The following is a 16,370-nucleotide window of genomic DNA, read 5'->3' on the forward strand; positions in this document are numbered from 1 at the left end:
AATGTATCTATATATAATACACTATATATTATATTCTGTATTCTGGAACACAGTTGTTAAATTATTATTTAAATCTATAATCTATTAGAATGTTAGTTTATCAATATTAATATAATACTTACTAGAAAAAAATACTTTTTAAGAGTATTCAAATACAGATACCTGTTTTGAAAAGTATGTAAAATACGCGTATTCAAGTGATTAAAAAGTATTTGAAGACTTTTGCTCAAGTAGGTACTTAATGAGTATTTATCATAGCTGATCTGAGTTCCAAAAATTGAACTTTAGATTTATAGTTTTTTAAAAATACTTGAAATCCTAACTTCATCAATATTAGACTTATCGACTTAAAGTCTTCAAGATTCAACGCAGCCAAGCCTTCAAATCAAATTTATATTCTCAAAAAAGTATCAGCATTAAGATTGACAAACGAAAATTTCCCGCCAAATTAATTTTTGAATAATTTAAATTTTGAACACATTTTTGAATTTATTATGTATTAAAAAACTAAAAAACCCAACCAACTGTACAAACATTCCCTACTAAAAAACAAAAAATAATAATAATAATAATACAAATGGCGATACCAATATCAAATTTAATTTATGTAGGTATTCTATGAAAAATATGTATTTCCATATTCAAATATTATTGAATAATTCAAACAAACTTCAAAATCAATATTTAATATTCAATATTTATAAAAGCAACTGCCTTTTAGGAAACCAAAAAAAAATTTTGAATAAACTTAACTGTATGATTACACATTAAAAAGTACAAACTAAAATGCCCATATTCTTAAACAGAAAAACTATTCAAAATATTTAGTTCATTAAAGAATGATTATTCATAGGGCACCAAGTTATCAATTTTCAAGTCAATACAAAATATTCAACTATAGTTACAATACTACAAAAAAAATTGAAGGAGGGTGTTGGCGACCGCAGGCAAATGCATTTTAGGAAACCAAAAAAAAATTTTGAAAAAACTTAACTGTAGGAATACCGCACATTTCAAAGTTCAAACTAAGATGCCCAGAATATTAAACAGAAAAAACTATTTAAAATATTTATTTCATTAAACAAGGATTATTCAAGAGGTGCCGGATTGTCAATGTTTAAAATATTTGGGTAGAGGTTAAATCATAAAAAAAATTTGAAGGAGGGTGTTAGCGCCCGCAGGCAAATGCATTTTAGAAAACAAAAAAAAAATTTGGAAAAATTTTTACAGAAGTAAATTACATTTCAAAGTTCAAACTAAAATGCCCATATTCTTCAACAAAAAAAACTATTTAAAATATTTAGATCATTAAAGATAAGGATTATTCAAAGGTACTCGATAGTCAATGTTTAAAAAATTTGGCTAGAGGTTAAATCATAAAAAAAAAATTGAAGGAGGGTGTTGGCGCCCGCAGGCAAATGCATTTTAGGAAACCAAAAAAAAAATTTGAAAAAAATTAACTGCAGGAATACACATTACAAAGTACAAACTAAGATGCCCAGAATTTTAAACAGAAAAACTATTCAAAATATTTAGTTCATTAAAGAATGATTATTCATAGGGCACCAAGTTATCAATTTTCAAGTCAATACAAAATATTCAACTATAGTTACAATACTACAAAAAAAATTGAAGGAGGGTGTTGGCGCCCGCAGGCAAATGCATTTTAGGAAACCAAAAAAAAATTTTGAAAAAACTTAACTGTAGGAATACCGCACATTTCAAAGTTCAAACTAAGATGCCCAGAATATTAAACAGAAAAAACTATTTAAAATATTTATTTCATTAAACAAGGATTATTCAAGAGGTGCCGGATTGTCAATGTTTAAAATATTTGGATAGAGGTTAAATCATAAAAAAAAATTTGAAGGAGGGTGTTAGCGCCCGCAGGCAAATGCATTTTAGAAAACAAAAAAAAAAATTTGGAAAAATTTTTACAGAAGTAAATAACATTTCAAAGTTCAAACTAAAATGCCCATATTCTTCAACAAAAAAAACTATTTAAAATATTTAGTTCATTAAAGATAAGGATTATTCAAAGGTACTCGATAGTCAATGTTTAAAATATTTGGCTAGAGGTTAAATCATAAATAAAAATTAAAGGAGGGTGTTGGCGCCCGCAGGCATATGCATTATAGAAAACAAAAAAAAAATTTGGAAAAAATGTTACAGAAGAAAAATACATTTCAAAGTTCAAACTAAAATGCCCATATTCTTAAACCGAAAAAACCATTTAAGTTATTTAGTTTATTTAAGATAAGGATTATTCAAGGGTACTCGATAGTCAATGTTTAAAATATTTGGCTAGTGGTTAAATCATAAAAAAAAATTGAAGGAGGGTGTTGGCGCCCGCAGGAAACTGCCTTTTAGGAAACCAAAAAAAATTGTTGAAAAAATTTTACAGAAGAAAAATACGTTTTAAAGTTCAAACTAAAATGCCCATATTCGTAAACAGAAAAAACTATTTAAAATATTTGTTTCATAAAACAAGGATTATTCAAGAGGTACCAGATTGTCAATGTTTAAAGAATTCGGCTAGAGGTTAAATCATAAAAAAAAAATTGAAGGAGGGTGTTGGCGCCCGCAGGCAAATGCCTTTTAGGAAACCAAAAAAAACTGTTGAAAAAATTTAACTGTAGGAATACACATAACAAAGTACAAACTAAAATGCCCAGAATCTTAAACAGAAATAACTATTCAATATATTTAGTTCATTAAAGATAAGGATTATTCAAGGGTACTCGATAGTCAATGTTTAAAATATTTGGCTAGAGGTTAAATTATAAAAAAAAATTGAAGGAGGGTGTTGGCGCCCGCAGGCAAATGCATTTTAGAAAACAAAAAAATAAATTTGGAAAAAATTTACTGTAGGAATACACATTACAAATTTCAAACGAAAATGCCCAGAATCTTAAACAGAAAAAACAATTTAAAATATTTAGTTCATTAAAGAATGATTATTTACAGGCACCAAGTTATCAATTTTCACGTCAATACTAAATATTCAAGTAGAGTTACATTACAAAAAAAAAATAGGACGGAGGGTGTTGGTGCTGGCTTGTCAGTGTTTAAAAATCTATATAGAAAGATCTAGATAGGAATTAAATAACAGAAAAAAATTCTCTGAAGACTCACAAATTTGAAAATATTCATATTAAAAACCAATTGAATTAAATTTATGAAAAAAAATTGAAAGGGGAACGTGGGCTACCGCATGCAAACGCATTTTAAGAAGCAGATAAAAAATTCTAAAAAAATCATATGGCACCAAGTTGATATTGTTTTAAAAAAAAATAAATATAAAAGAATCAAAAAAATTTAAATATATAAAAAAATAAATTGAATGGGGAACGTGAGAGAACCTAGCCAGTCTCTTTTAAAATTATATATTATGTACACAGGTACTCAGCGTACTCCCAGATATAGCCGCTTAATCTTAAAAAAATTTTTTACAAAAAAATCTACTAGAGCTCATTTAATTGAAAAAAAAATTGTTTGAGAAATCTGGGTGAAATAACACTAAACAAAAGAATACGCTGGAAGCTAAATACTGCAATACATATTAACTACAATCCAAAAACTAGGTGTTGTTTACATTATAATAAAGCGAACAGTTATTATGATCAGAGGTGTATCATGGTAATATATGTATTAGAAAATGTATACAAATGAATGTAAATTATAAGGGATGCAAAGAAATTAAATGATAAAAGGTCCTGCACGGACTCTACTATGTGATTGTAATTTATAAAGGACATAAATGTTTAATTTAAAATAATATTGTGTTTGGTGGGTCTACAGTCAATATTAAATTATAAACTATAAAGTCTAAATGCAAATAAAAACATAGTCAGATATCTGTTTTAGTCTTTGTAAATATGTGCGGAAAAAAGTTAGATTTAGTACAATGTAAAAAAATGTGGAAAGGAAACCCTGAGAATTCTTTGACAATAGGATATTAAAACACAAAACCATATATTAAATTAAAACTATTGATTTTATACATTTTCTATTTACAAAAACTCATAAGTCATAAGTATTGAAAACCTTATAAAACCCTAATAAAATATTATTTTGTTATATTTTAAAATACATTTTATAATTTGTTGTGGTAAAAAAATCATTATTTAATATTGGCTGTATTTAAGTTTTTAATAACTATACTGGTACAACTCTTGCTGACAGTCTTTAAGACCGTGTTAAAAACTATGATAATTAGTTAACATCTAATTTCCTGCCCTATCCTAACCTAACCAAATTAATAATATTTAAATATTTTCTTTCATTGTTATGTTTACAATATCGAATACCTTTATAGTTAGTAGGAAAAGATTATCGCAAAGCTCACGACCGGTGATGGTAGTCGTCTATCATTACCATAGCTTCAACTAACCATAGGTTTACCTAACTAACCTTCTTATGACTTATTAGGACACTTTGAATAAAAAGATCCTGATTTGCAGGTTGCTGAACTTAAGTGTTTGATTATCAAGTTGATCCTTAGATTGTTGACACCTTAATCCATGCTATGGATGAAGCCCATAGATGATAAAGATATGGATAGTCCACGCCTATATTGAATACATTTGAGGCCGCGTTCCCGGATTGAGGCTCATTTATATTGATAGTCGATACTCGATATAGGTATACTTTATTTGGCATCAATTGTTTCCCTCGAAGACCGCTGATAAGACCATTATGTTATATCTTTATTATCTATGATGGTGCCATACCCAGCTCACTCGTGTAAACAATTTGAAGTACATCACCTTGAGGCATTTCCTTTTAGGAATTTAATTAAATCCTCAAACATAACTCTTAATTCAAGAGCTTGTAACTAATAAAATCATAATATAATATGAGTATAGTACATTCGTAATATTTTTTTATAATATTTACTGTTAGTGAAATATTAAGTTTGTATTTCTAATATAATATATGTTATGATATTTATGGACGACACTTCCACCATCCAAATCGGAAAATTGTGACTTACGCCGACACTCACGAAGGGCGCAGTACTGTGACTGTACTGGAAGCCAACAGTTGGCTGGCCCTTACGGGTACAGTACTGGCCATAATTTTATCCAGTACTGGTGTAGTACTGGAAAACCAGCACTGGTAGTTTAGTGCTGATCTAGTACTGGCATTTTACGGGCTCTGTTTCAATGGCGAGCAAGGGCCAGCCAGTGTTTGTCGTAGTTATGCCTACATTGGCAGAATACGGGCATATTACGGGCTCCAATCGATATGCTAGTAAAGGCTAGCCACTGTTCCTCGTAGTTGAGCCTAAGTTGGCGGAGTACTGGCATTTTACGGGCTCTGTTTCAATGGCGAGCAAGGGCCAGCCAGTGTTTGTCGTAGTTATGCCTACATTGGCAGAATACGGGCATATTACGGGCTCCAATCGATATGCTAGTAAAGGCTAGCCACTGTTCCTCGTAGTTGAGCCTAGGTTGGCGGAGTACTGGCATTTTACGGGCTCTGTTTCAATGGCGAGCAAGGGCCAGCCAGTGTTTGTCGTAGTTGTGTCTATAACTATTATTGTATATAGTTGACCCATCCTAGTCCGTAACTCGTTCTTCGGTTTTGGTGGCGACGCTGTCACGGTCGGTGTCGGTCAATGGTGTCGACGGTGAAAATATAGCTTCTCGTCCCACAGCCAGTTTTTTTTTTTTTTTTTTGAACTTATAATACTTAATTTATATTTTTTATGAATAAAATGCTTTTTGGCACTTATTCTGATTTCGTAGGTATTTAATATTACAGGGCAAATATCCAGGACACTAATAAAACCAACCATCCACAATGATAAACTATTTTCAAGCTGTTTAAATTTTCTAAATTGATATCATACATTTTATCAGTATACCTATTCCCATGCCAATGTTCGGCATAGCGCTTAGGGGTAGATATAATATAGCTGTGCAAATAATATAAATATACCGGCGTATTCAGACATCCTAAATACATAGGTATCATGTACAGCTGTTTTTTACTTACCGTGTTATAAAGGGTAATCGTTTAAGACTGAGTATCTAATTGTGTGGGTATATTACGAATTACGATATAATATTGGTAGGTACATATTTTTGTAAAGGTTTGTTCTAGTTCTACTCTATAATGGTAGCTATTTTATAGTTTTATATATGACCTACCTCTGGTGGGGTACCTTCTGATTTTAATTTTATTGTTTTTAAAACAGTATTTTGCCTTGTCTTTGTGTCAGTGTATCAAAGGTATGTCGTATACTCGTATTTGACTATAATGATTTACAATTAACTTGGTTAATACTTAAAAGCGATTTGAACCACATTTGTTTTATTTAAATGTATGTGTAATAAAATACTATTACCTAAGTATTATATTTGTATTAGCCACGATTCACGAAGTCGTACAAATTATAATATTAGTATATTCCAATACAAATATTCAAATTTCAGTTACACAGTTTCATGAAGATGACAGTTTAATAAACAAATATATTATAATGTAGTATTGTATTATTAATTATTATATTGTTTAGTATAATGATTTCTGTTATAAATATAGAAATCTGTTGTTGTTAACCAGCCTATTTTCGGAGAAAACCATAATATAACGGCTGTATGCCCCCGCCGTACTGCCAATGTATTATCGTTCGATCATTTCGCGGCGTTCACACACTCACACGATATATACGAATACGATACACACATACGTACTACAGTGTTCACTGAACAGTGACTAGTCACTATTCTCTATTTTATTATACCGTATACGTCTGTGTAAGTGTTATAGCACAATACGTCTTGTTAATGTTTATGAATATTGTTAAATTATGTAAACTATATTGTGTCGTCGGTTTTTAAATTTTTTTACTAACCACCCAGCTACGACGCACGTGTTGACGTAACGTACCACGTACATCAAAAAAGTTTAGTTGTGCAGGTGCATTTTCGGTAAGTACCTACCTATCTACTTTTTTAATTATTATCGTTCTCATTATTGTTATTAATATTATAAATTGTAACTTCGTACTAAAACTCACTGTTTACATGAATCAGAATTAATATAAAAATAATAGGTTACCTATGCTATAATATAAAAAAATAGGTATTCAATTTTGTATACGCATATTGATTATTTTCATTCAATGTAATAGCCAATAGGTTTGTATAATTGTAATTAATGTTTAATTCATAGGCGTGCGCAGTCCTTGGCAGGAGGGGCAGTCATATGGTAGTTAAATCATTTTTTAAAATTAACATTTGTAACTCTTTATAATTTGACTTTATTAGAGCAAAAATTGGATTCGTAGGAGGGGCAGCTGCACACGCCTATGTTTATACCAAAATAAAAAATATTTATAAGAGTAAAGCATAATAGTTTTTAAATTACATCAACAATTAATGTGCAGTAGGACTAAAAAAGTTGAGACCCCCCCAACCCCCTTTAATGGGTTTTAACTTTTGGTATACATGGGCATACATTGGTATGTATTTTTATATTATGTCGTCCAGTCACATATGTTAGCATACTACTTCTAATTATATTTTAATCAATAAGATTAAGTATCATTGCATGTATGCTCATTATTTTTTCACTTTAGTATCTATTCAAATTTTTACAATACCAAGCACATCATAATATATTACTTTATAAGTATACTTTTTAGTTATTATCTACAAAAAAAAAAAATTTGTTAAGCCACTTACCAATTTCACCTAATGTATTTTTTTTAAATTATGTTTCAAAAGCAAATTTAGAATCGGTCAAAAGAAGCTTAGAATATAAAATCACAGAAGAGGCCAAACAAACAAGGCACTTATTTGCATCCCACAATAATATAGGAGATATTAACAAAATCACGCAAGAAGAAAACTTAGATCACATGCCCAAATTAAACTTAGAAGATTTCCAACAGTTTGATAATGAATTAAAACATAACTTGAAGTTAATAAAAAAGCTGGTAGAATTACTACTGAAACTGCACAGTTTTATTTGCTTTGTAAATCTATTTTTTATTTTTTAGAAATGTTTTATGTTGATCACCATTAAAAGTGGAGATAAATTATCTGAAAGTTTAAAAGCAGTTATTCCGAGAATAATTTCGAAGGAAGTACAATTATTATAATAATTATAGTGCTTTTGGAAGGGAAACTAATGGAAGCAAGAAACTGAACTTTTCTAGGACACAATCATACTTATTAGGTATATAATATTGTTCATATTTTGTATTTTATTTTTTTTAAGTGTTATTTATTTTTGATTTCAGAAACCATTACTACCAAAGACCCTAATTTAAAACTAAAGGATATTTCAAGCCAACTAGCCGTTGGTTTTCGGGTGCTAAGGATCGTGAAGGTGGGAAGAAAGAAAGGATTTTTAAGAAAATGAAACAGCCTTAGTAGAGAAGATAAAAGTGATTAAAATATATTAATTGTATTTTAAAAAGGTGTTGTTTAATAAAGATTTTGAAGAACTAAATTGAATTATACTTTATAAATTATTTATATCTTAGAAACACTAAAGATTGATCACTATAAGAACATTTTATTTTTTGAACTAGGCATAAACATGCTAAGTTATATATTAATTTGGAAATTGTATTCAACTTTTTTATTGTTACCTACTATATTCTACCCATTTTATAACATATTTTTTTATATTTATACATACATAGGAATAGATATTAATATATTTATCATTGTTACATTGCATGTTGGTACAATACATAAACTGACAATTATAGATCATTAAAAATATATTATATAAGTTTTATTAGTAAGGGCATGCCAGCACAGAACCAGCAATGGTAGACCAGTCACCAGTACAGAATATTATTGCACCAGTAATATTACTTGGTTAGGTTAGCCTACCTACTACAGTTAATGTTAAATGTCAAATTGTCAACAATCAACTGCTTCTTCAACTTGATAACACTAAGAGGATGTCAGATTTTTAGCGCACCATTTATTTCTCCCTCTGACCCAATCATTTTAGTGTTTTCTTAATCGTACATTTGGTATGCTACGCGTGGGTCAAAGATGGAAAACAAATAGTGCGCTGACATCCCAACCGGCAACAAGTTTACACGAGTGAGCTGGGTATGGCTCCATCATAGATAATAAAGATATGGATAGGACGGTTGCACCCAAAAACCGCACACTTTTGATTTTAGCCCAAAAAAGGTCGACCGCACAGCTTAACGGTCATTGTATAACAAATTACCGTACATTTATAGTGGGTTAAAACCGGACACTATTTTTAGTAAAAATAGTGAAAAGATAAGATTATATGATATGTACTATTGTTTCAATTTTGGGAAGAATTTTTACGTGACGGAGATCGTATAAAGTTTTTAAAAAACGTCAGCAGTCGGTTTCAGCCAATCAAACTTTGAAAGTTTTAATTTTTTTTAAAATTAATATTAAAAATTTTTTAATATACCTATACATTTTTTGTTCTACATTTTTTTTAAATTAATATTTTAAATTATTGAATTTATACATTTTTAAGTTGACATTTTTTTTTAAATTGATATTTAAATTTTTTTAATATACCTATACATTTTTTGTTTTACATTTTTTTTAAATTAATATTTTAAATTATTGAATTTATACATTTTTAAGTTGACATTTTTTTAAAATTGATATTTAAAATTTAAAAAAAAAATAGAACAAATTATTAATTGTACATAAACACGTGCGTTTTTTGTTTATCGATCTTTTTGGGGTCAAAATCATAACTGTGTGGTTTTTGGATACGACAATTTCTAAAATTGTGCGGTTTTGACCTATTAAATGTGTGCGGTTTTAACCTACCAAAAGTGTGCGGTTTTTGCAGTCAACGGATAGGACATAATGGTCTTATCAGCGGTCTTCGAGGGGAACAATAAATTGAGGCCAAATAAAGTATACTTATATCGAGTATCGACTATCGACTATCAATATAAAGGAGCCTCAATTGCCTTCCCCTCCGGAAACGCGGCCTCAAATGTATTTAACATAGGCGTGGACTATCCATGGTGTCAACAATCAGAGGATCAACCTGATAATCAAACACTTAAGTTCGGCAACCTGACACTCAGGATCTTTTTATTCAAAGTGTCCTAATAAGTCATAAGACGGTTAGTTAGGTAAACCTATGGTTAGTTGAAGCCAAAGAGTCAATAGGGCCTTTGCAATTCAAGATCTTTTCCTACGTAGTCGGCATTGTTAACATAACTATTCTACCTTTACACTTTTTCGTCCCCCGTCTATCACAGCTATATACAGGTTCAGCCACTTTCATTCCACACCTCCATATGATCGGTATTCTGTCTATCCATCTCTTCTTCAGTCTTCTCGTCCATCATTTCTCCCCTAAATAACTTCTATAGCCACTCTCTCACTATCTCTTATCATACAGTGACCGAACCAACTAAACCTATTCTCTCTTGTTTTCACTACAATATGTACACTACCCTACACTACCCTTAATTAACTAATTTCTTATTCTATCCTCTTTTGTACCTTAACACCTTACTTATTATTCTCATATCTGTTACTCTCACTCCACTTACCTACCCTAACCTTACATTTCTTTTTCATCTTTCCCTTTCATACACCAAACATTCTGAAATCCTGTTGACCCATTTCCTTATCTTCGCCATATCACACACTTCCTAATTCCTATTCACTCAGTCTCTAGTTACCTACAAGTCATCGTACTTGATTATCGGTGAAAATATTTAAATATCATTGAGCGAATTCCCTACTCGAAAGAATTGCTTAAAAAAATATCATACCTCACCGATTTTCTAATTTTGAACACGACTTTATTGATAGCCCGAATAGTGTTATACCAGTATAATTACAATACAAATATTAAAAGTTTTCGGGCAATACATCCCCTGATCAATTAACTATAAAAAAAAAAAAAACCTACTGAGAAATAAGAAAATACATACCCCGTGACGGAATCAAAATCTGCTACGAAACTTAGTCTTCGAAACACTGAAACGTTCACACATTTTAATCTGCTTATGATATATTATTCCCAGTTATTGGAAAATGTTCACTGACGAATACCATTTCTGAAATAACATGCATCTTGCAGTAAAATGTTCTACAATATTCTAATGACCTATGCGTTACAGTCTACAGATATTATATAAACCTACCAATAAATACCTAATATTAATTTTTATTACACAGAGTTTGTAGTTTTAAATGTTGTATTCAAGGATTTCTTAGTTTTATTTTTATACCAAACAATAATTACATTTATTCACAAGTCAGTTATCAACTAGAACTCGACTACGAGTAAGACAGCGTTTGGATTGTTTGGACTGGCGTATAATTTATTATTATTATACATTGCGCCTTTGGTAGGCAGTATTAAACGTATATGCTTCTACGTTACTTAGTTAACAGATTTTCCGCGACAATAAATATTTAATTCAAGTCTAAAAAGTAAATGTAAGACCAAAATAATATAAAAACAAACTTACGCATAAACATCGACTCTTCCAGTGAAACGTAGCTGTCCTGCAGCACACACTGTCGTCGAAGAAACAGCTATCTTCATCCGTCTACATCTCGCTCCATCTCCATCTCTCTCTACATCTCGCTAATTGCAACTTATCTAGTATACAATACTATTATCTTTATGATCTGTAATATATAATGGTATTCGATGAAAAAGATTGAAATAAGATAGAAATACATATTTTTTTGGTTTTGAATATGAAAGCTGTGAGATGATCGATATGAATTTTGTGAGAAATCTAGAGGTACTTGAAAACTGAGACGAGTGTGTTGAATGAAATAAATTAAAAAATTGATTAACACAACAATCGGTTAAAAATTAATTTAATTCAAATAATGAGATAAACCTTATTAGATCATTTAAATTGTCCAGAACAAGCCCCCCAGTTGTTGGTCGCATGCCAATTTTAACCATATACTAGACCACAAGTTTATAGACATTCTATAATGCATTCTGCTGCCGGTGGCCCTAGACACTGTTGGGGAAATTATATTTCTTTAGTAATTAAATTACTATACGAATTATAAGTTACGTAGGTACTTGTCCAATACTCCACTACCAGAATTTAAATTAAAGAATGTGATATACCTAGGTAACATATCGATCGATTTTAAAACAGAAACTTAACCTAGGTACAAATAATATCACAATATCAAATAGTGAAATGTGAAAATTTGAAGAAAATTTCCTATAGGTATATCCCGTAAAACCACCAAAATAAAACGTACGTTTGAGGTGTTCTCTTAAAACCCAAATATTTGATGCCCGTATCCCGTATGCATAGAAAATGTATGTTTCACATTTAACGAAAACTAAAACTATCGTGACGGAACTGGATTTCGAAGAACGTACAAAACAAAAATAATCGTCACCAAGTGATAGGTATAATCTGCTATGTACTTACAAATCATATTAAATAACATTAATCATTATGTATTTTCTTATTTTGTTAGGTAGGTATAAAAACCTACCTTCCTATTATAAAAGCATTACCTAATCATTGATTTAAAATTTTAAAAATTATTCTACTATAACAATAAATTAACAGTTGTAGGCAAAGTATTATAATTTAAGGTATTTTTCATAATATCCTAATTTTTGTACACCTATAACAACTGGATTTTAAAAACTACTCTACGTCTAGCGGGTATATAAGTTTGTCTGACAATAAATATTTACATTAGGTCTACCGCGTCAACAGAGTAGTAGGACAAAACTTACGTAATTATTTATTCTTCCGGCGAAACGCGGTCCCTTTGAGTGTATAATATTGTCTAGTGTCAGAGCTGTGCGTCTCCGCCAAGCAAAATGCAGCGCGCGTCTTCATATCTCCGATCCAAAAGTTCAGTCTGGAAGTATTGAGATTAATGACATTTATAAAAATAGGTACCTAGTTCAATAACCAGAATGGAACGAAATATGTGAGTACGTATTAGAATCGCTGTTCGTCTCAGATGATTGTCATTTGCCATAGATTATTTATAATTATAACCTCACCGTCCTAATCATAGAAAATAAATATATGGTCCTAACCGATGGATGATGGATATTTTTACATTATTTTCAAAAAAACATTTATTTGTTTCTACTAGACGCAAATGCGGTAAATTGAATTAAAATTTATAAAATAGATAACGGTTTTTTTACTTGGTAACCATTTATTTATTACTTGGTTTATAAACAAATTCTAATTGATATAAAATAGTAATTATATAAAAATAGTTTTATTGATCCCAATATTTAAAAATAATGTTTCAAATAAAATAATAAAAAAAAATTAAGAAATACCTATTAATTAATATGTATTACCTAAATAACAAAATAACTAAATAAATTCGTGTTTTTTTTTAAACATTTTCACGTCCCCCCCCCCCCCCCTTACGAAATTGTGTCACTCCTCCTTAGAGTGGTGCGCCCCTTAGGTTAAGAGCCTTTGAAATAGTTCATGTTAAAAAATCAGCCATATCCTCCCCCCCCACCCCTTGACAAAATCATTTGACTTATTTAGCTACTTTATGAATTAAGAACGATACATTGAACGTACAAAACTGTACCTACCTACATAATAGTTATCAACCTATTAACCCATCAATAATATTATATTTTTTATTATGTACACTAATCGATTGGTATATACAAAATAACGTTAAGTTATAAATAGGACGTGGAATTAAATGTATTAAAAATAAGAAAAATGCCTTAAAAATACGATTTAATGCACTTATATTACAAAGCTTAATAAAATGGCCAGAAAAATTAAAAGTCCAATTTAAACGAATATAAAATAGAATTTAGATAAGTGTATAGGTAGTGTATTCGTTATATTTTGAGTTTCATTATAGCACATCAGTCGATCAGATGCTATTTAATATTTTAAAATAAAAAAATTCGACAGTAATTCCATATTGGCAAGTGTTGTTTTCTATAACTGAAGACTGAAGTTATAGTATCGAACATAATGGGTACGTAAAAAAATAGAAATATAAGAAAAAAAATGACCTTTATTTAATTTTTTTCTAATAAGTTTTTATAAAATTGACTTTATCCCATATAAATGTTCTATTTCATTTTTAAATTCGTTGATAATATATGAAACGAATTCCTTGCTTGGAAAGCAATGTTTTAGAAAATTCAGAAAATGCAGTTTATATTTAAATATTATAAATAATAATTTCTGATGCATTGATGCGGAAGAGTGAGGGGGTGGACAATCAGCCGAACCGAAATCTAACATTTTAAACACTTAATATTAACAATTTTTCACACACGCGTCATGGTATGAAAATAAAAAAATATTTATAATTCATATTTATACCGATTTTCTACCGAAAAAATATACTTTAATCTCAATATTATTTATTAGTTAACGATATCTTTGCTCAGAATCGTTTTCGTTTGTTCGTTTTGTATTTTAATAATTTATACGTGGATATATTATTATTACTAATAATTATAGTAGTTGTGTTTGTTTTATTTCATTAATTTATTTAGTACTATACCAATAAATTATATATTAATTAATAATTTTTAAAACATTGTGTTCAAAAAAATAAAAAAAAAATGTGATTTCAATTAGAGTCTTGTAATGTACCTACCTATATTTAAAAAATAAATAAATATAATAATAACTGTTGAACTTTTAGGGACATAATAGGTAACACATTCGTGTATGTAGTATTACACTATTTATATAGGTATATTTATATACCTATACGAGTATATGAGTAGGTATATTATTCATAAGTGCGCACACGTCAGGATAGGCAGTTGACCATTCCGTGAATATACTTTTATGTGTACATGGTTATACATCCCTAATCCTTATGATATAGAATATAGATATTAGGTGAACAATAGAAGTTAAGTATGTGACACTAAATTAATAGTTACCTATAACTTATAACGTTGTATTTGGAAAAAAAATTACCAGTTATTAATTAAAATTGTATCTTATGACTATTATCAGTTATAACTTTATAAGTCATAACATATATTTCTATAAATTAAACCAAAATATTTATATATTTATATTAAGTACCCTGTATAGGTATGCACCTATTAATTATAATTATTCTACAAACAGGGACTGGAAAAACGACGACGGTATTTATATCTCGCGTATTTTATACATTTCTAGTCCGGAACTAAAATATGCGCCTACAACACTTGGATAGCACATTTTTCGTGACATTAAATATTTGTTTTAAGCCTTAAAAGTAAATTTAAGCCCCAAAAGAATATAAAAACAAACTTACTTTAATTATCGACTCCTTCGGCGGAATCCGTGACGTGTGTGAATTGCGACGCCCATGAGGAAACGCTCCAGAATACAGCCAGAACTTAGAATATTGTGATTTATGAAAAATAAAATTATACGAAACGCAGTAAGTTTTTTGCTCATATCTTCTTTGCTTATTGAAATTTTAGAATTTTTAATCGACTGTGTCTTCTGCAACGACTTTGAGATTTGCCATAGATTAAATAAATAAATGATAGATATTATACTAGGTACGTCAATATGATGAATCCACGGATATAATATAATGCAACTTTTTATAACAAAGAGTTCTGTATTAAGGACCAATTTGTTCATTGAAATTTGATATGACAATAAACCAAAATAGTTTATAATTTTGAATTTGAATTATAATAATATGATATAGGTATTATTTAAATTATTATTTTCGTTTATCAATTTAATTATTGATTAAGGTGGTGAATAGATATCAGATGCACAAGAATATTTTTATAAGAGCATATTGTATTTTATGAATTATTAAATAAAAATGTGATTACTGGATTTTAGAGTTAACATAAAGCCATAAACGTATACAGTGAATTCATCAAATACTATAATACCAATTACCAACTATATTTTTACAATGATGTGTGTTTTTTTTTTTTTAATATTTTTAATTATTTTTTCTTGTGGTCTGTGTAAACGATAAGGATTCGTAATAAAGATTCAATTTTCATATATAACATTATATTATAGGCACTCAGTATGTAATCATATGTTTATTTTTAGTTTAATTTAATTGTAGGTATTTAGTAAATAATAATAGGTATACGAAATTGTGTTTTCGAATAGCAATTTATTGTTTGTATTAATACCTACACCATAATAGGGAACTAAAATTTTGTAAATTATGTACAAATGTATTTTTGGTGTTTTAAGGCTGCTGTAAGATCAATTTATGAGAATCCTTGCATTAAATTGTTAGGATTATTTGATATGAATAATTATTTTATTACATATAGGTTTATTACATATTGGTAAGTCGATCAGAAACTATATTTACACTGAATGTTAATAGTAAAAAGCTATTGAAATATCTATTATTTGTATTATTTGT

General features: G+C 29.2%; 1 long non-coding RNA gene across 1 annotated transcript; it reads left to right on the forward strand.

Moving 5' to 3' along the window:
* The first annotated feature begins 6,729 nt into the window (after positions 1-6,729).
* Positions 6,730-8,399, forward strand: LOC132937889 (uncharacterized). The gene is made up of 3 exons (XR_009663854.1): positions 6,730-6,941; positions 7,740-8,193; positions 8,258-8,399. It is a non-coding gene; the product is annotated as an uncharacterized LOC132937889 (long non-coding RNA).
* Positions 8,400-16,370: the final 7,971 nt, after the last annotated feature.

This window comes from Metopolophium dirhodum, chromosome 2 (assembly GCF_019925205.1).
Source record: "Metopolophium dirhodum isolate CAU chromosome 2, ASM1992520v1, whole genome shotgun sequence".
Lineage (NCBI taxonomy): Eukaryota > Metazoa > Arthropoda > Insecta > Hemiptera > Aphididae > Metopolophium > Metopolophium dirhodum.